Genomic DNA, 20,684 nt, shown 5'->3' with positions numbered 1-20,684 from the left:
GGCAGCAACCAGCCAGGCTTCGAAGCTACAAGGCCATTCAATGCTTACTGACCAATTGCAACATTCAGACTTGCCTCAAGCAGAAGGGAGTTCATTCTCCCACTTTGGACATTCCATAGTTATATAAACCCCACTTGCCTAGTTTCCAACAGACCTCGCAACCTCTGAGGATGCCTGCCAGAGATGTGGGCGAAACGTCAGGAGAGAATGCTTCTGGAACGTGGACACACAGCCCATGAAAGCCTTCGACATCACATCGAAAGTAGGAGAGATAGAAAAGAGATGGAGAGATGTGTGTGAGAAGAGAGAGGTGGGATGGATAGATGAGAAAGAGAGAAGGAAGGGGTACAGATAGATGAGAGAGGGAGGGAGAGAAGGAGGAAAGGAGAGGTGAAATCTAAGAAAGAGCAGGAGCATGCAGCACCCATGCTGTGCTGGGGTTTTCTCTCCGTCCTCCATCTCTCTCTTTATGAACGGGTGGGCGAAGGCAACGCATAGCAATGGTATAGAATCCATAGGAAGGGGGCTCTCTCCAGCTCTAAGGAGAAAGGAAGGCAAGAAGCAAAGGAGTGGGGGGGGGGTCACTTAAACCCCTCTTCCTCGCTCCGACTCCCGGCCAGGTGATCCCAAAAGGGCCGGAGGAGGAAGAAGAGCAACAGCAGGATGGACACCCATGTTTGTGTGCCTCCCCAGGGGTGGTGGGGCGGGGGGAGAAAGGGGAAAGCAGGCGGGGAGGGGGAGAGAAACGGGGTCATTCCATTCCGAGCCTTACCTTGGCTGACTTGCCCTAAACTGGTGGCGGGGAACTTTAAGGGCTGGGCGAGGATCCCCAAGAAAGGAAGAAAGACAAAAGCCAAAGAGGAGGCGAGGGGAGGGAAAGGGGGCAACTTGAATCCCGTCCTGAGACAGGGAAAGGGAGGAAGGAGCGGCCGGGCTTCCAGCTCCCGGCTCTGGCTAAAGCGCCCGGCTCAGCTCGGCTTTCCGCAGCTTCCCCAGGAGTGGCGACGATTGGCTGCCGGCGCTGTCTGTCAGCCGATGGAGACCCGCCTCCTCGGCATCCCTTTTCGACCCCAGGTTTTCGAGGCGTCGCTCCAAACCTTCCAAACGCACCTTCTTCAGCCTCCTTCAGAGAAGCCAACCGAGCTCGGAATGAAAGGAAGCAGAAGCTCAGAGAGAGCAAAGGGAGAGACAGTGCTCCTTTGCAAGGGAAATGTGCCTGCCCAAGGCTTCCACTGCCTCATTCTGCTCCATCATCAACACAGGTTGTGTTGGAACAGAAGAAAAGGAGAATCCAAACCAAAATCATTATTTGCTTTATTTCTATTTATTTATTTCTCGTGTTAGGGCAGCCAGTCAAATATATTACATTTCTAACAGAACAAAGCAAACAAACAGAGAAAATACAAAATGTGTGAGTTTGGTAGTTGATTAAATGTCCTTTGACCAGTATCTGGCCACTTGGAGTGCCTCTGGTGTTGCTGCAAGAAGGTCCTCCATTGTGCATGTGGCAGGGCTCAGGTTGCATTGGAGCAGGTGGTCAGTGGTTTGCTCCTCTCCGCACTCACATGTCGAGGATTCCACTTTGTAGCCCCATTTCTTATTATTGGCTCTGCATCTTGTGATGTCAGAGCACAGTCTGTTCTGCGCCTTCCAAGTCACCCAGTCCTCTGTGTGCAGAGAGGGGGGGAGTCTCTCATTTGGTATCAGCCAATGGTTGAGGTTCTGGGTTTGAGCCTGCCACTTTTGGACTCTCGCTTGCTGAGGTGTTCCAGCGAGTGTCTCTGTAGATCTTAGAAAACTATGTCTGGATTTAAGTCGTTGACGTGCTGGCTGATACCCAAACAAGGGATGAGCTGGAGATGTCTCTGCCTTGGTCCTTTCACTATTTGCTGCCACTTCCCGGCAGATGTCAGGTGGTGCGATACTGGCTAGACAGTGTAATTTCTCCAGTGGTGTAGGGCGCAGACACTCCGTGATAATGCAGCATTTCTCATTAAGAGCCACATCCACTGTTTTAGTGTGGTGAGATGTGTTCCACACTGGGCATGCATACTCAGCAGTGGAGTAGCACAGCGCAAGGGCAGATGTCTTCACTGTATCTGGTTGTGATCCCCAGGTTGTGCCAGTCAGCTTTCGTATGATATTGTTTCTAGCACCCACTTTTTGCTTGATGTTAAGGCAATGCTTCTTGTAGGTAAGAGCACGGTCCAGAGTGACTCCAAAGTATTTGGGCACGCTGCAATGCTCCAGTGGGATTCCTTCCCAGGTGATCTTCAGAGCTCGGGATGCTTTTCTGTTCTTCAGATGAAAGGCACATGTCTGTGTTTTAGATGGGTTGGGGATCAGCTGGTTTTCCTTGTAATAGGCAGTAAGAGCACCTAGATCTTCGGAGAGCTTCTGTTCTACAGTCTCAAAGCTCCTTGCTTGAGCAGTAATGGCACGGTCATCAGCATAGATGAAACTCTCTGTTTCTTCTGGCAATGGCTGGTCATTTGTGTAGATGTTGAACATGGATGGAGCAAACATACTCCCCTGAGGCAGGCCGTTCTCCTGTTTCCGCCATCTGCTTCTCTGGCCCTGGTACTCAACAAACAAACTCCTGTTTTGTAGCAGGTTTCCTATGAGGTGGGTGGGGTGGTAGTCCTTTATGATATTATACATTTTTCTCAGGAGGAGGCGGTGGTTCACAGTATCATAGCCTGCTGACAGGTCTATGAAGACAGCTCCTGTGATCTGCTGCTTTTCAAAGCCATCTTCTATGTGCTGAGTCAGGTTCAACACTTGCAATGTGCAGCTTTTGCCTTTTCTGAAGCCAGCTTGCTGTGGGATCAGACATGGGTCTATTTTTTCCATAATTCTATGCAAAATAAGTCTCTGTCCTGTCGAGACACTGGCATCTCAGCCACTGGGAGAGAGAGAAGCCTTGCTGCCTCACCAGAGCAAGGCGTGGCGCCTCTGCCCCTTGGCCCACCCGCAGATTGGGGAGAGGAGAGGAGGTGGGTGGAGCGCCGGTGGATCGGGAAAGGGAGCCGGTCATGGGGAAGGGATCGAACGCGGAGAACGATTGAGCGCTGGCTCTGCTAGCGCACCCGGTGGCCGGGTGGAGCAGGAACGAGAGGGGCTAGGCGAGGCTCAAGAGCCTGGCACCTTTGGGAAGAGGATCACCTGGCAGCGAGGCAAGAAAGCTGAGCCCCCCCCCCAGACTGCTAGGGCTGTTGTGAGCTGAGGGGGCGCTCCTCAAGTGGCAGTCGAGGGGCATTTACAGAGGCACTGGGTGGAGCAGGAACGAGAGGGGCTAGGCGAGGCTCAAGAGCCCGGCCCCTTTGGGAAGAGGATCGCCTGGCAGCGAGGCAAGAAAGCCGACCCCCCCCCCCAGACTGCTAGGGCTGTTGTGAGCTGAGGGGGCACTCCTCAAGTGGCAGTCGAGGGGCATTTACAGAGGCACCTCTGCGCCCCTGGCAAAAAAAAGTGTTCTGCGACCGCTTCGCGTAATGGACAAGCCGCCCCTGCTTGGCAGCCACCTCTCCACCAAAGTCAACATTGACACTGAAATATAACACCACCTGAATTCTGCGAGTGCAGCTTTTTTCCGAATGAAGCAGAGAGAGTTTGAGGACCGGGACATCCGTAGGGATACCAAGGTGCTTGTTTATAAAGCTATTGTCCTCCAAACCCTGCTATACGCCTGTGAGACATGGACAGTCTACAGCAGTGGTTCTCAACCTGGGGTCCCCAGATGTTTTTGGCCTACAACTCCCAGAAATCCCAGCCAGTGTACCAGCTGTTAGGAGTTCTGGGAACTGAAGGCCAAAAACATCTGGGGACCCCAGGTTGAGAACTGGTCTACAGACATCACATGCAACTCCTGGAACGATTCCATCAGAGTGGCCTCCGAAAAAATCCTGAAATTCTCTTGGGAAGACAAGTGGACAAATGTTAGCATGCTGGAAGAAGAAAAGACTACCAGCATTGAAGCGATGGTCCTCTGCCATCAACTCCGTTGGACCGGCCATGTTGTCTGGATGCCCAACCACTGTCTCCCAAAGCAGTTGCTCTATTCTGAACTCAAGAATGGGAAACAGGATGTTGGAGGACAGGAAAAGAGATTTAAAGATGGGCTCAAAGCCAACCTTAAAAACTCTGGCATAGACACTGAGAACTGGGAAGCCCTGGTCCTTGAACACTCCAGTTGGAGGTCAGCTGTGACCAGCAGTGCTGCAGAATTTGAAGAGGCACGAATGGAAGGCAAAAGAGAGAAACATGCCAAGAGGAAGGTGTGTCAAGCCAACCGTGATTGGGACCGCCTTCCACCTGCAAACCAATGCCCTCACTGTGGGAGAAGATGCAGATCAAGAATAAGGCTCCACAGTCACCTACGGACCCACCACCAGGACACTACACTTGGAGGACCATCATCCTCGGACTACGAGAAATCGAGTAAGTGAGTAAGTATATTCGAAAAGTTGTCCTGGGAAAACCAGACAGAGAAGCCTCAAGAGCAGATAGTTGCTTCCAAGTGTGTGCAACCAGGGGACCTGGTGGTGCCCGGGTTATTTGTGTGCCAAGTGTGGTCCTGATCCGTCATTTGTAGAGGTTGCAGTGGTCTCTGGAAGTGAGTGTAGGTCCCATAATCCATGGCAAGTTTGGTCCAGATTAATCTTTGGTTGGGTTCACAGTGCTCTCTAGACGTAGATGAATTCCAACTCCTATAAATCAAGGACAATTCCCCCAAACCTGTGTGCCAAATGTGGTCTAGGTACATTATCGAAGGGGGTCACAGTGGTCTGCCATGATGAAGGGTGAACTACAACTTCCATCCTGTTGAGTCAGTCCCCCAAACCCCTCCAGTGTGTTCAGTTGCTGGTCAATTCCTCTGTGTTAGCTGTCTACCATAGGAAAGGCTTAAAGGAGAGGCAGTGGGCAGGGTCATGCAAGTTCCAAGGAACCCTGGGATGCCTGTCTGTGGTGGAGGAAACACCACAGGATTAAATTCTCCCCAAATGAAAGCATTCTTTGGGTGGTGGGCTGTAGTGTTTGGGGAGGACATTGATAGTGTTTGGACTACATATTCATGGCGCTTGCTATAACTTGCAATGTCAGTTGAGGGAATGCCTTTGGAAGCTTATCAGCACTTGGAACAATGGCCTATTAAAGCAGGAGGCTGTCTGTGTAACTGGACACCTCCACCACATACACACATACACATTTTTCACTTTTATTATGTGTATAGATTTTCCAGCAGGCAAAAGAGATGCTGAGCACTAGTCCTCCCAATGGTTTCAGCACCTTGGACAGCTGCTTTGATGCTGTCTCAGACTTGAAACAGATCTCCATGGACATAGAAGCTGCTAGTAGGGGCTTGCAATTCCAGCAAAAACCTGTGCCGTTTTCAGTGTCTGGTTTTCAGCTGCCCCCATGTTTACCGAATCACAGAGGTGGAAGAGATCACATGGGCCATCTAGTCCAAACCCCTGTCATGCAAAGTATCCCTGATAGATGACATCCAGCCTCTGTTTAAAAGTTTCCCAAAAAGGACCTTCCATCATGCTCTGAGGCAGAGAATTCCACTGTCAAACAGCTCCTATGACATGGAGGGGACTGCCAGAGAAGAAAATAAAGGAGGAGGAGCAGTTTTCCTGATCAGCGAGGCTGCTTTGCCCACACACCGCCACATCTAACTCAGGTAGACTTCCATTCACTCAGTCCCATTGGTCCCTATTACCCCCCAGTAGCCAAAAAAGATGTGGCTGCTGTGATCTGATTCGGCAAAGGCTTTGGCTGCCTTGTTTTCATAAATTTGGCAACCAAATGCTCCAAACCACCCAGAACCCATTTTCAAAACTGGAAATGTGCACAGCCCTAACCACTAGGGACTTCACCCCATGCAGTCAAATCACTGTTGCTACACATTTAAGAAACTGTAACTCATAGTGTCCTTCCCATGACACAAGCTTCAACAATTACCAATTTCCTAGTGTGATGTTAATCACTGTTGTCTACTTGTAAATAAAACAATGATTACATGTGTGGGATGAGCTGAAATGCCCATTTCCCCAATTTTAAACCACTTTGTATGATTGCCAATGCAGAGGCTTGGGGAAAAATCTGGGGATTTGTGAGTGGGCATTGTGCTTGTAAGATCAGTAGTAGTCAACACTGACTGAAAGCTTTTAGAACAGGAGCAGTATCTTGCCTTTCTGTTTGACTACTCGCTTGTGCAAGATGGTAGACCTCTTTTGAAGACCTATTGAGCTTCCAGATTACAACTGATGGTATTCTGTGCTCCTCTCAGTTATCCAATGAGCCCCCGGTGGTGCAGTCAGTTAAACCCCTGTGCTGGCAGGACTGAAGACCGACAGGTCGCAGATTCGAATCCGGGGAGAGGCGGATGAGCTCCCTCTATCAGCTCCAGCTCCTCATGCGGGGACATGAGAGAAGCCTCCCACAAGGATGATAAAAACATCAAATCATCCAGGCATCCCCTGGGCAACATCCTTGCAGACGGCCAATTCTCTCACACCAGAAGTGACTTGCAGTTTCTCAAGTCGCTCCTGACACGACAAAAAAAGTTATCCAATACTTATGCTTTTTTTAAAAAAAAAAATCCTTAAGTCAATGCTGGACCAGAATATGAAGAAGATAAGTAACGAACAGCTGTTTGTACTAGGTGTGCAGACAGATCACAGAAAAACTTACTATAGCATGGTACTCAGTCATTCTTGAGTGAATAGTATACATAAAATATTTGTTTCCTTCAATTGTGTATACTGTATGTGTTCTCGATTTAGTCTTTTCACTGCTTTCAGACACCAATAGTTTGGATTTGAATGACTATGTTGTGCTATATGGACACAGAACACGGTTGTGTTTGTATTAGTAAGTTATTCATAAACCCTTGGCCTCTCTCTAAAATGTAAAATGAAAATCATGTCTCCCTTAACTTGGCTTTGGGGCTATTTAACTTAGCAAAGAAGCAAGTAAGAGAAGACATGCTTTTCATTTTAAATTTTACTGCAACTTGCTTTCACAGACTTAAGCCCCTTGATCATTTTGATTAAGGCAAGAATATTCACATATGGGTTCATTTGGGAGGTGTCCTAGAGATATTTGCATTCTAACCTACTCAAGGCTTTAAAACCTAAGTAAACTACAGTATTTGAATTATGATTAGAAATGGGCCATTCACTACTATAGAACCGGTAACTTGTAGGCAGTAACCAGCTGTAGCCAAATATGTTCCGAACTTATGATGACCTTAAGATCGATTTGACAAGATTTTCCAAATGGGGTTTTCCTTCACCATCCTCTGAGGCTGAAAGAGTGTGGTTTTCCCAGTGTCACCCAGTAGGTTTCCATGGCTGAGCAGGAACTCAAGCTCTGGTTTCCATAGCCCAACACTGAAACCACTACACCACACTGGCTCTTACACTATCAGTACCCAAGATTTGTACAAGCTCCTTAGCAAAAGGGTAACTCAGCAGACTATAGTGAACACCATACAATGAATCCCATCTAAATACTGTCCTGTTCCATCAAGTGAAAGCAGAGCAGTATCCTAAGCAAACTGATTGCATTTGAAATTTACTGAAAGATAAATAACTTTCTTAGAATAACTAAAACACCCTAAAAGATTGATCCCAGCTATAAATGGTAGTAGATATGTCTGGATATAAAAACACAGATCATTACCATTAGTAAATTATCAGTGTTACATAGAGGGATTTTTCAGAGTCCTATCGTGGCTCGAGAGCAGTATGTGTGAAAAAGATCTTGGGGTTCTCATGGACAACAAGTTAAACATGAGCCAACAATGTGATGCAGCAGCAAAAAAAAAAAAAGCCAAGGGGATTTTGGCCTGCATCAACAGGAGTCTAGTATCTAGATCCAGGGAAGTCATGCTACCCCTCTATTCTGCCTTGGTTAGATCACACCTGGAATATTGTGTCCAATTGTGGGCACCACAATTGAAGAGAGATATTGACAAGCTGGAATGTGTCCAGAGGAGGGCGACTAAAATGATCAAGGGTCTGAAGAACAAGCCCTATGAGGAGTGGCTTAAAGAGCTGGGTATGTTTAGCTTGAAGAAGAGAAGGCTGAGAGGAGACATGACAGCCATGTATAAATATGTGAGAGGAAGCCACAGGGAGGAGGGAGCAAGTTTGTTTTCTGCTGCCCTAGAGACTAGGACAAGAAACAATGGCTTCAAACTACAAGAAAGGAGATTCCATCTGAACATTAGGAAGAACTTCCTGACTGTGAGAGTCGTTCAGCAGTGGAACTCTCTGCCCTGGAGTGTGATGGAGGCTCCTTCTTTGGAAGCTTTTGAACAGAGGCTGGATGGCAATCTGTCGGGGGTGCTTTGAATGCAATTTCCCTGCTTCTTGTCAGGGGTTGGACTGGATGACCCACAAAGTCTCTTCCAACTCTATGATTCTATGACCCTAGGAATTGAACCTATGTTCTTCTGTAGGCCAAGGATGAGATTTTCCATTGAATTCTGAAACATGGTAAGGTGTTTCTATGATGTAATACAGCTTCTATTGTTAGGACTGCCTGTTTTTTTAAAATTTCTCCCAAAAGGGATCTATCTTAATTATCCTTCAATAGGCAACAGGCACAGTCCATCCTATTCAGTCAAGTCTTGGTTGGGTGCGATTTTTGGACTCTTTGCTGTTGGCTATCCAACTGCAATATCCAGGGCTCTTATTTATGTTGAATCACATGCCTACTACAATCACTGTAGTTTTACATTCTTACTACAGTGATGCATATATAAGATTTTGTTTGGTTACTTCAAATGGCAGCTTTGGCAAGAAGATAGTAAACAGGGGCATTTTTAATGTAAACAACAAAGCAAAGAGTATCTTTTCTTATCTTGTTCAATTTCCCTAGCAATTGAGAAACAAGAGAATTAGCTGAGCAAGTGAAGTGGGGAATAGCATCCAATGTGAATACTTCTAAGCCTTCATCACATGCCAGTTATCCACGCAAGATGTTCAGCATTATTAGCATCACAATGTGGTGAGTATATAGAGTACAGCCAGCCTATTAACATATGTAGACCAACAAAACTGCAGCTATCATCTGAATTCTATTTTTCTATGTGACAGGAAAGTGTTTTCTTGATGGTTAAACCTTATACTTTTAATAAGCCTCCAAGGAGTTCAAGGTGCCATACATGGACATCCTCCCCTTTTCTTTGGGGGGGGGAGGTGGTGGTAAATCCAAACAGAAATCGGGTGGGGTAGGTAAAACTGAGTCAGAGACTTGAATAAAATCATCCAGTAAATTGCATATTTAAGTGAAGAATTGAATCAAAGCCTTCTCAGTCTTAGAGCAGCAATCAAATCCCAAGACACTGTAATGCCAAATGTCAAAAAGGAAGAAGAGGAAAAGGAAGAGGAGACTTTACTGTGACAGTATACAGAGAGGGATAGCTTAAGTTTTTTCCCAAACCAATGATGATTCCAATGAAAGGTTAGTTCTAGAAGGACACAAACTCATATAATCATGTCGTTTGTTTCTTAACTTTCTGAATCCAGGCTTTGCTTATGTTTCACTCCACAACAAGGCATTTGAGACTGATGAAATGATGAGAATGTGCTTTATATGCTTTTACATTCAAAGACTTTGAGGAAAAAAGTTATTTGTACAATCTGCAATGGAATATTCTAGTAGCAATAAAGAGAAGTGGGTATTTTTTGCTTCTATGAACCTAAGCATAAGGGGAAAGGTATTCAAGTTCTCTTCATGGGATTGAAGTTGATGCTAAAGGCATATCAGTCTCCAAATACAAGGGGAAAGGGATGAGGGAAGAATTCAGTTGAGAATAGGGGCCCTTCCACATAGCCCTATATACCAGAATATCAAGGCAGAAAATCTCACAATATCTGCTTTAAACTGGGTTATCTGAGTCCACACTAAGATAATGTGGGATTTCCTGCCTTGATATTCTGGGATATAAGGCTGTGTGGAAGGGCCCTGGGAAACTGAAGAAAGAAAGATAGCGGAACTCCATCATGCCTATATGATTCATAAAGCCCAATGTGGTTTGAGCTCTGATTATCTGAAAAAACATATGTGACAGTATGAGCCTGCCCAAGTTTCAAAAATTTAAAATGCTCAGATGAGGGCTTTGTTTTAGCACCACCACTATCATAGCAGCTTGATGGGACATGTGACCTGGTCTCCAATGCTCTGGAACTATCTCCCATAGAAGGTCAATTGATAGTTGCAAAATGCTCTTTGAATGGTGAACAAGTGCTTGCTTTTATTATCATTGCTATGTTTTTAAAGTTTTTAAATTGCTTGCATCAAATAAATGCTGTTTTCAACAGGTAAATTATTTAAATGTGTGTTTTTTAAACTTAACCTTGTGCTTTAGTTGAGAACTGCCTTGGCTTCCATACTGGGTGAAAAGTAGGACATAAATTTAACAAAGAAACAAATGGATTAAATTAGAAATTGTGCAGTTGGGTCAAATAAATAACTTGATGCAATGCATCTTGGATTTCTCACTTCTAAAAGTGGTGGTGGTCAGAATAGTAGGGAAATCTCAGTTAGGTGAATCATTTCTTGTGACATTGCTATGGATGGTTGAATACAGACTCTGTGAATATGGAGTGGTAAAGGTCACAGTAGAATTACACAGGCTTTTATAGAAAGGAGATGGAGGCTTGAGAATGAGACACCACTACCAGGTAACAAAAAAATCACACTTTCATAACAAATTCCACTTCATTTCAGTGCATAGTTGTTTTGGGAACATACCATGTAAATGCACTGATACACACACACATGAGAGTGCACACTCTTTCCCCTTCTCCCCAAATACTCATACACTACACCTGTCCAAAGGTATTATTCTGCCTGAGGCAATGCAATAGTTTATGTTCGCCTCCCACATCAAGTTGTATTGCACTCAAAATCAACCAAGTTATTGGCACCTGAGACACTAAATCCCACATTTATCTTTCCCCGTCCCTCCTTTCCAGTAAAGAAACAACGACAAGACAATAACACCAATTTGACATCCTCTCATGATAGTGAAAATCTGCAGCCTGAGACTTCCTAATATTAAGCTTGGCTTAGAGAACACACACACAGAGATATTGTGTTGCAAATCCAAACCTATCGATAAATGGCTTTCAAATTTGCTGCCTAAGATTTCTAAGCCTGAGTTAGAAAGCACACAGGGATAGAAATTACATGGCAAAGCCAAACCTATCAATAAACAGCTGGGTCTGGGATTCGCACCATCTTATACAAAGCCTCAGGAGGAAAATCATTTGACTGCACCAGATTTGAGTCAAGAGTAAACAAGTGTGGGGCTCAGCTTCCCTGGATATCCTTGGCACTTTGTCAGAAGTATAATTAACATATAAGTAGCAACTTTAGTAAATACGCTCTTGGCAGTTTGGCACATTTTTCCATGCCAGAAAGATGAGAGCATGAGCCTGGTTGGATCCATAAAGAATATACTGCCATTGTTGGAGAAGCACCACAGGAGGAGCGGGCTGGGATTGATGGGAAACCTGGCACTGTTGCAGCACATCTATCAGGTTAAGATTTGTCACAAGAACCCCTTCTGTGTTAGAGGAAAAGAGCCAAGCCCAGACCATATGTATATTTAGTCACAGCAAGGGGGTGTCATCTGACGCTGGCACAACTCTTCGAGCATATACTTTAAAAAATATCTGCACAAGAGAAGGAGGGAGAGATGAATGGCATGTTTAATCACATGAGGGAGCCAGGAGTTTGGGGTGTGAGGAAACTCAGCTCACAGAAAGAAGGGAAAGACACTTCTTCTATTTGTTATTTGTCTTCCAGTTTGCAGCGAAGAATGCAAAGTAAGGCTTTCATATGCTTAGCATTATTGCAAGCTATTTTACAAAAGTGGTTTGCTTTTGAACTAGCCTATGACACCTTCCCAGCTTCAGCAGTCTTTGCCTCATGTTCTGTAAACCCACTCTCCTCATTGCTGTAGAGAAAATTCCCCTGTAAGCCTCCTAAATATCCTAAAAGCACCAGATCCTGCCTGATTTTGGAAGCTAAGCAGGGTCTGCTCTAGCTAAAACTAGATGGAGAGACCACCAGTGAATACTAGGGGCTGTAGGTGATATTTCAAAGAAACTAACTGGCAAAGCCAGTTCAGAGTATTCCTTGTCTAAGGAAAGCCTGTGAAATTCATAGGGTCATTGTAAGTCGACAGATGGCTTGAAGGCACACGCACGCACACACAAACACAAGACTCCCATCATCCCATACTAAGAATAATCTGTTAGCAAGCAGGGAGAGAAGAGAGAGAGTCGTAGAAGAAAGAAAAAAGTCTTGCGGAACCTTTAAGCTTTGCCATTTATTTCAGCATAAATAAAGCTTTGTACTGAAATAAATCAGTGAGTCTTTAAAGAATAGTTCTCAAAGGAAAGGGAAAACACAATTCCTTATACCCTCCTTCATTTCCTAGAGAAAAAAAGCAAGAGACAGTTTTCTCTCATTGTAACACTACCATTGTTACACTGAGTTACTTCACTACTAGGCCTGGGTAACAACGGAAACATTTGTTTCTAAACTCGTTTCGTTTTTAGGGGTCCATCGCGTTTCGTTTTTTAAAAGAATTCCAAAATTTTCCTTTTAAAATTTTTGAAATTTATGAAATTTCGTATAATTACGAATCAATTTGTTAATGGCGGACACGATTGCGCAATATGCTAAAAAAAACCTCCAAATGGGACAGGGGGAACTTCTGAAGCTTCCCTCTCCCTCTGTTGTTGACTGTTGGTGTGATAAAACAAACAACAACTATAAAACTTGCACCAGACATGCAAAAATAATTATGAAATAATTACGAAATAATTTCGAAATAATAACGAAACAATTACGAAACAATTACGAAATAAATTGAAAAAATTGTTTCGAATCTAATTTACTCCTCACACTATTCCTGCATGGCTCAATATTGGATCATAAGTTAATTTAAATACGACTTAATAACGAATTACGAAATTAACGAACGAAACCGCCCAAGCCTATTCACTACTACTATTACACTGAGTTACAGTGAGGTCCACCCGCTTCTGTACATTCTCCTTCCACTGCTTTACTTTCTCTAAGCCTTCTCCGCTCTTGGAGGACAGAGTGTATGTACCCTGCAACTTACACTGAACTCCATAAACTGGTCTGGTAGACCAGAACCTATTCCATAACAAGTGTTGAAAGAAAGTTCAACTGCCGCTCCAAGCATCTTCATGAACGTGAAGATATCGTCCTTTGTAATTCTAACCAGAGTTCTAGTCCTTCAAGGATGGTAGTCTGCTTAAACAACATTTAAAATTTGAGAACCATTAGATTTTAGGATTGGTATCCATATTTTTTATGAGATTTGAAATGTGATTGTAAGCATTTATTCCAAATGGGTAATCCCTGATCCATGGGCCATAGAAAATGCTTTTATTTATTTTTTAAAGAGGAAAGTTTAGCTTTCTGACCTTAATTAAGAAAGCTCCAGAGCTTAAATTTCATATGATACCTTGGGACCTTCTACGACAGAAGTTGACTTTCAACTCAATCTTTCTTAATGTGTTATTAGGGTTAAGGTATGTTTATATATAGGTAGTATATTTCTTTCCTTATTCCATTCTTGGGTGTTAGAATGAAAGTTGCAAAATGATGTCTCCTCACTTGGCAAGATTTTGTTTTTAATGCATTTCCCAGTGATTTCTTCATTTCAACACATTTGTGCGTGTGTGTGTGTGTGTGCATAAAATCCAGAAAAAATAGATCATATGCTGCAGTTAAACTTAAAAAACTAAGATTATGGCAACCAGACTGATTGATAACTGGCAAATAGAGGGAGAAAATGTGGAGGCAGTAACAGGCTTTGTATTTTTAGGTGCAAAGATTACTGCAGACAAAGACTGCAGCCAGGAAATCATAGAATCATGGAATCATAGAGTTGGAAGAGACCTCATGGGCCATCCAGTCCAACCCCCTGCCAAGAAGCAGGAATATTGCATTCAAAGCACCCCTGACAGATGGCCATCCAGCCTCTGTTTAAAAGCTTCCAAAGAAGGAGCCTCCACCACACTCCGGGGCAGAGAGTTCCACTGCTGAATGGCTCTCACAGTCAAGAAGTTCTTCCTCATGTTCAGATGGAATCTCCTTTCTTGTAGTTTGAAGCCATTGTTCTGTGTCCTAGTCTCCAGGGAAGCAGAGAACAAGCTTGCTCCCTCCTCCCTGTGACTTCCTCTCACATATTTATACATGGTTATCATATCTCCTCTCAGCCTTCTCTTCTTCGGGCTAAACATGCCCAGCCCTTTAAGCCACTCCTCATAGGGCTTGTTCTCCAGACCCTTGATCATTTACCTTTAGGAGGAGAGTGATAAAATAATTAGAGTAGAGACATCACACTGGCAATGAAGATCCACATAGTTAAAGCAATAGTATTCCACGTAGTAACCTATGGATGTGAGAACTGGATTATAAGGAAGGCTGAGTAAAGGAAGATAGATGCTTTTGAATTGCTAGAGGAAAATTCTGAGATCAAACCAGTCCATACTCCAGGAAATAATGCCCAACTGCTCACTGGAGGAAAGGATATCAGAAGCCAAGATGAAGTACTTTGTTCACATAATGAGAAGACAGGAAAGCTTGTAGAAGATAATGATGCTGGGGAAAATGGAAGGAAAAAGCAAGAGGGCTCGACCAAGGGCAAGATGGATTGATGTTATCCTTGAAGTGACTGGCTTGACTCTGAAGGAGCTGGGGGTGGCCACGGCCAACAGGGAGCTCTGGCGTGGGCTGGTCCATGAGGTCACAAAGAGTCAGAAAGGACTGAACGAACAATGGATCATACGGGTGGTGTGTCTTTTTGATTGCACATGAGGACTAAATATATTGTGACACTTGATTTTCCACCCCAAGAGGATGCTTCCACTGTTTCTTGTCAAGTATGAGAAAATCTGCAATACTTTATAGCCCTTACTAAATTTAAATAAAACAAAGAAGTATATTTCACAACATTTCAAATTCTTGAATAACCACTATGTAGTAGGATGTTTTCAGTCAGGCTAATACAATTGTGTATGATGTCTTAGCACACAGAGCTTGATTTTAAGGCAACACATTACTTATTAATTATATGCCTTGATTAACAATTGATGCATGAGTAACATATTATTAATGCATTATTTTTCCACATCCATGCATTTAAAAATAGTTAAATGGCCTTAAATGAGCAACATTTTCCCCAAACATCCCACCAAAATAATATTAATCATTATGTTGTTGTGATTATTATGAGAGCATTACAGGTTTTTGTTTCTGTTGTTGATATTTGTTCTGTGTTCTCTCCAACCTAATCCACCTGGGGCTTCTGATATGTTTCTTTTCTTCTGCAATGGATAATTTAGTTTCAGGTTTCAGATTCACTCTGAAACTGTCTCTAAACCATCCGTACTGTCACTAGAAAAACAGTGTTCATGTCCTTCCTTCTGAAACATTTTTTTGGAAAACTACCAACATGCCACCTGGGGACATACTACAAAACCAAACATTTTACTTGCAAGCCTTTCCCAGTAGACTTCACTGGTATTGAGAAAAAAATATCATAACCATTGGACATTTGTAAATAAGTCAAGCTAACAGCATGGTGACAGGGGGAAAAAAGGATGATTAGACTAAAAGAGTTGTATTTATGCAGTAAGAAGATTGCATTTTCAGGATATACACTGAGGATAATTTATTTACATCCTGGGAGTGACCATACAACAACAAAAAGAAGTGGATTACATATGGCTGTGGGTTGTATATATTTCATTGGCTAAATTTGAATGAACATTTGTTGGTGTAGTTCTATATATGGTAACAAATAATAATTACTGCCTGCTAATTGTGCCTAAAATTTCTTCAAAAAAAAAAAAAGCAAGCTCTTTCAACGCAGAAATAGATTCCAGAATGGTAAAGGCAGGATAATTAGAAAGGGACAAGCCCTCCCCTAAAAATGCCAGCAAAAAAAAAAAAATCACCAAGAGTCCTGTGAATTTTAGCCCTCTCTGAATGTATCTATCAAAATATACTACATTATCGAACACACACACAATATCATGGCAGCTATTGTCCTTGAGTAGCAATGCGTGCTTGCAGTGTATCCTATGCAGGCTTACTTCAGAATCAGTTCCACTGATGTTTACAGAGGGGATGTCTGAATATGCATATGCCTATAAGATTCCTCAAAAAGGATGATTAAATGATGGATCTGGAGAAATATTTTGTCCTCCTCTTGGCCGTATCTTCAGGTACTATGGTAACCATTGTGATGGCTTCACTGGAAATTTCTCATCATAGCAATCCTTCTCCCAGTAACCCTTGCAAATACCTATGTTATCTAGTAGGCTTGTTTGATTAAAAACAAAATGGTTCAAAACTCATTTCGGATGTAGGGGGTTCTATTCTAAAGACATTTCCGATTTTCACAGGAAAAAAAATGTTCAAAACTTTTCAAAATTTCCGAGACTTCTGAATCTTTTCGTTAATGGTTTGAATATGTTATTTCCTGTTTCATTGGGTGGTCTTTACTTTGAAAGTAGTTGTTTTACTCCAGGAGCAGGGAAAAGCAAACAGAGGAAATTCCTTCGTTCTCCAGTTTAAAACTGGCTTCTCCAGAAGGGGAAAAAGCAAATGGGAGGAAATTCACCCTTTTCTGGTTTATAACTGTCTTCTCTGGCTTTAGCCAGAAGGGAGAAAAGCAAATGGGAGGAAATTCAACTTTCTTCGGTTTAAAACTGGCTTCTCTGGCTTGAGCCAGAAGGGGGGAAAGCAAACGGGGGTAAATTCACCCTTCTCTAGTTTAAAACTGGCATCTCAGAAGTGGGGGGAAATCTGAATCATTTCTGATTCACTTCCTGAGTCGGAAAAAAAATAGTGGGACTAGCTTCGGAAGGGCAAGGGGACTTCCGGTTTCTTAAAAAAATTCAAAATTGCTTCAAAAAGGTAATTTTTCTGACTTTATTCCAAATAACAAAGATTCTGACTGGGCCTAACCATGCCTATTATCTAGTTGTTAGTTGTTTAATTGAGTCAAGTAGTGGTGGTGGTGGGTGTCTTATCTCCTGCAAAAGGATATAAACACCTTCAAACATCCAGGCCTTTCACTAAGGTCCTCATCTTTGGAGTTTTGACCAAAAATGGGCAACAGCAACCACATTTTCTGTAGCCTCCAACAATTCTTCCTCTGTACATGAGGCAGGGCTCCACAGTCGCACAAGGTGGAGGATTTTTTAAGGTAGTGCCATTTTGCCAAGTTGTCTTTTGATCTGCCCACTTCACTTCTGAGTCTGTTCATGGACTTTCACGTTTATTTATTTATTTATTTGGAACATTTGTATCCCGTCCTATTTTTGGCGTCTGAAGAGGGACTCAAGGTGGCTTCCAACAATATAAAAACACCAATAAAATACACAGTTTCATGAAATGGTAATAAATATACATTTAAAAAAGTTTGCCAAGTTTAAAACATGCTCCATTCTTAGTTTGCCCCTGGAAGCAGACCCTAGTGGGTAGCCGTTCCTGTATGTTAGTGTTTGATCTAAGGTGACACTAAGATATTTAGGGTAGAAACAATATCCAAGCTCTTGGTCTTCCCAGGTAACTTTCAATTTCCTGTTGGCTTCACTGTTCCATAGGTGGAAAGCACACATTTGTGTCTTGGCAGGGTTAGGCTTCAAGTGGTTATCTTTGTTGTAGCTGGAGAAATCTTTCAAGGCATTAGTAAGCTGGATTTCAATAATTTCAAAGTCTTTTGCTTGTGTTGTTAAGCCAAGGTCATCGACATATATAAAGCTCTTTGTGAGTGATGGTTATGATTGATCGTTAGTAAAGATATCAGACAAGGTTGCTGCAAGAATTCTGCCTTGGGGAAAACCATTCTTTTGCCTCCTCCATCTACTTTTCCTGCCTTGACACTCCACATAGAAGCTAGGGTTTCTAAGAGGGTCTGGACACTTTTTGTAAAACCATAGTCTCGGGTAATATGGTAGACTTTCTGCAGAATTGTCCTATTTTGTACTGTGTGGAAAATGTTTTTCCTCCTTTAACCCACCTTTCACCCATGTAAAATAGACCATCGTTCTCTCTCTAGTGCCACCTGGTGATCTCTGCCTGTATAATAGAACAGCACCCTGATTCCTTTTTCTAATTATTAAAAGCTTGATTTTTTTTCTTTCTTTTTTTACAAGGTTACATTCTGGGTTCACATGTGAGTAGAGATATCAAACATGACCCAACAGCTCTCTTGGGCATTTGCTGACAGCTCACATTCTACCTGTGTTTATGGTATGTTAGAATTTTTGGCCCCATAATTATGTCTACCATACAATTATTTTCATTGAACTTTTATTTATCATGTAAACACTCAGTCTCCCAGTTTATGAAAATGCTTGTGGAACTCTTCACAATCTTTTGTCAATTTGTTCTCATTCCTCCCAGGCCCCATCTACAAGAACCACTCACAAGAATAATAATGTAAATTATTTTTTTAATCGTTTATTTCCTGGTATCTTCACCAAAATTAGTATTTTGACAATAAAAAAAACATGCTGTTCAGAAAATATTGATCAATACAAATGTTTGGACAATATAACATGAGCCTTGAACTTGAAAAACAAACAAAAAATTGAAAATTCTTTTAACAGAATTCATGGAAAACAAACAGTGGAGGCTCTGCTTCTGATAATGGAAATACATGCTGTCAGCAATTTCCCCAGCTGTTAATTACCTCTCGTGAATCCTACAATATTCTGTGTCTATAACTTAACAAGCAAAACAAATGGTAAAAATTCTCTTGCAAATGCAGACATGCCAAACTCTCTGCTACAAGTGGTATGTTCTCTCCTACTGGTGCCCCTTCCACACAGCTGTATAAAATCCACATGGAACTGCTTTATATGGCTGTGTGGAAGGACCCTGAGTTAGTGGGAGATTTGAATATGGATGATCAAAAAACTAATGTTCAGTTTTGGTCTAGATTAGCACGGTGCCCCTATGCTCATGGGGCCCCTGGGCAACTACCCAAATGTTAAGATGGTACTGACCTCATAATACAATTTATTGCCATCATCAAATGTGATCACCTAACTTTATATACCTAATGTTGGTTTTGCAATAGGAGATTGTTTTTACATCTGTAACCTGGTTGCTAAACATAATTTACATTTTCTTTTGAGAGTATTTTTCTGTGATCATGTATTTTGTAGAACATCTCCACTGCTTTTGCTTTTAAAGTAGTGTAATGGTGGGACCAGGGGAGGCTCAATCCATTACGCAAAGTAAGCATTTGCAGTATAGTTGATTTTGCCCAGGGGCACTCTTGAGGCGCTCTTCGGGAAAATAGACCTTGACATATGCGAGTTGTAGTTACTGGGATGTATAGTTCACCTACAATCAAAGAGCATTCTGAACTCCACCAATGATGGAATTGAACCAAATATGACACACAGAATTCCCACAACGAGCAGAAATATATATATCAGTGATTGGTTTGGGGGGGGGGGGGGCAAAAAACTGTTTGCTTATTGTTGAAAATTACCTAGGGTCGCCTCTGGGTGGGACAGGTGTGTCAAGAGACTTTTTAAAGGTGACTTTGCATTCATTGAATAAGGAAGTATATATTATCTTTATCTATTATATCTATCATATTTATTACTGTACAATTACGTTATCATATTAACATTGATTAACATATTTTTAAAATTTCTGCCATTGTTTTCATGGTAGTCAGACAGTTACCTGCTGCAGTTAACGGTGGTAGTGAATGTCATTATTGTTTTAATGTGCTCTTATTGTTTTGAACAATTCTACTTACAAGTAAGCAGAAATAATCAAGAAAATCGTGTCAATGCTGAACTTCCCGCAATACTTTAAAAAGACTTCCAAGGTCCCTGGATTTATAAAATATCTCATAAAGAGCTATGGTGTGATGCATTCTGGGATTTTTTACTTTTTATTTTTTTAAAAAATCTTTATCAAGAATATAGCAGGATAAAGAAAAAAATATCATTTGTAAGCACTACATATAAATTACCATTAGTTTCAAGCATAATAAGCACCTGTCAAAAGCATCATTCCAAAGTTTTTTCTTTCTGAATCTGAAGCTTCCCTAATGAATGCTTAGCATTCTCTAGAAATATCATAAAACTATTTATGTAGGAATGAGATATCTACTTGTATATGTTCTCAAATATGTAATTGATTGTAAGTATGCAGGAGCATCTTAAGATATGTTTCTGCTTGAAGCAAAAGCAATATGGTGTCACTCCCTTACCAAAATTCAGCTGGAATGAAAGTCAAGTCTTACATCAGTGGTTCTCAACCTGGGGTCCCCAGATGTTTTTGGCCTACAACTCCCAGAAATCCCAGCCAATTTACCAGCTGTTAGGAGTTGAAGGCCAAAAACCTTCAACTCCTAACAGCTGGGAGTTGAAGGCCAAAAACATCTGGGGACCCCAGGTTGAGAACCACTGTCTTACATCATCACTGGCAATGGAGATGTCCTAAACTAGCATAAGATCCACTTGAACCAATTCAAGTTGGCTAATTTTGACACACACACATACTGGGTTGCATCTGTGATAAGTTTTCCCTGCATAATATCAAGGGTGTCCCTATAAATATCACTGAAATTGTTA

General features: G+C 42.3%; 1 protein-coding gene across 3 annotated transcripts in view; it reads right to left on the bottom strand.

Annotated features, from left to right (window-relative positions):
- LOC132774511 (cadherin-18) overlaps positions 1 to 20,684 on the bottom strand; it is a 768,567-nt gene that overhangs the window by 354,768 nt on the left and 393,115 nt on the right. For 2 of the 3 annotated variants that reach the window (XR_010909825.1, XM_060774681.2), the window contains exon 1: positions 773 to 1,006. The exons of the other annotated variant lie outside the window; for it this stretch is intronic. The gene's annotated coding sequence lies outside the window, so the exon portion shown is untranslated. Of the gene's footprint in view, positions 1 to 772; positions 1,007 to 20,684 lie in introns of those variants that run through there. 3 annotated transcript variants of the gene reach the window in all.

This window comes from Anolis sagrei, chromosome 4, assembly GCF_037176765.1.
Source record: "Anolis sagrei isolate rAnoSag1 chromosome 4, rAnoSag1.mat, whole genome shotgun sequence".
Lineage (NCBI taxonomy): Eukaryota > Metazoa > Chordata > Lepidosauria > Squamata > Dactyloidae > Anolis > Anolis sagrei.
Note: the sequence above shows the minus strand (reverse complement) of the source record. Positions and strands in the feature narration are given on the sequence as shown.